Genomic DNA, 1,024 nt, shown 5'->3' on the forward strand with positions numbered 1-1,024 from the left:
CTACCCAATTTCTTCAAAATCACTGAGCAAGAAAAGCAACATTGAACTTCCATACCGATTTTACACAAATTTTATACAGTACCTTGACTTAAATCCAAGAGCAAAAGTTAAGACTCTCCTCCTCTATTTTTGGCAAACAACTGCATGGTAAACTTAGATGACGTTTCCCCCTGGATTTTACCTGGGAGTGGCCTTTTTAATTTTTTATTTAAAAGAGGGCAGGTTTGGCACTTTTATACCGATGTCACCAATGTTAATATTTCTTGGGATCTCAGGAAGATTCATATTCTTTACAGCTGATACAGCACGGGCTGGAGCTCCCGCTAAGCCAGCCTCAGATTTCTCCAGTTTATTTTGTGCATCAATTTGAGTAACAATCTCATTCATGTTGGTCTCCAATACCATTCCCCCCATCACCATTTCTGCAAGAAATGGTGAACCTTGTCTACATGGAAAATTAAATCCAGTTCACAGACATTTTCAAAACGCCTGTCTAATGTTTCCACAAATACTTGAATTAGATCTAAAATGCCAAGTTCACTTTCTGAAGAGTCCACACAGAAGACAAAATATAATGTTACATAATGTCTATAAATCAGTTTGTTGTCAAATCGTCCAATTAACAATCCTCCTTCTAGGAAATTACAAACATTTTCATCTCTCTTAGATACCAAATGGAATGTCTCCCTGATGATTTGCTGTTGTGTATCTTCACTGTAGGGCTGGTAGAACTTGGAGAGCCGCAACTTCCCGTGGTTGTTGAAGATGAGGATCGCCTTGATCATGGCTGAGCTGGGCCGACCGGGTGGGCGCTGGGGGCCAGGGCGGGGGCGGGCGCGCGAGCCTCGCCTCCCGATCTCGCCTGCGATCCGTCCCCACCCGCCCCTCCCGCACGCGCGCCCCTTCACTTTCAGTTCTCATGTGTCTTTAGGTCTCAAATGAGACTCTTGTAAGCAGCATATGAATGGATCTTGCTTTTTTTTTTAATCCATTCCATCACCCTATGTCTTTTGATTGGAGCTTT

The 1,024-nt window shown here is 43.2% G+C and overlaps 1 pseudogene; it reads right to left on the reverse strand.

Annotated features, from left to right (window-relative positions):
• Positions 1 to 251: 251 nt before the first annotated feature.
• Positions 252 to 817, reverse strand: LOC114199420 (AP-3 complex subunit sigma-1 pseudogene; annotated as a pseudogene).
• Between the last annotated feature and the right edge of the window lie 207 nt (positions 818 to 1,024).

The sequence above is a fragment of the Eumetopias jubatus genome, unplaced genomic scaffold (genome assembly GCF_037043125.1).
Source record: "Eumetopias jubatus isolate StellerSeaLion01/CBP00866 unplaced genomic scaffold, mEumJub1_p1.0 scaffold_1, whole genome shotgun sequence".
Lineage (NCBI taxonomy): Eukaryota > Metazoa > Chordata > Mammalia > Carnivora > Otariidae > Eumetopias > Eumetopias jubatus.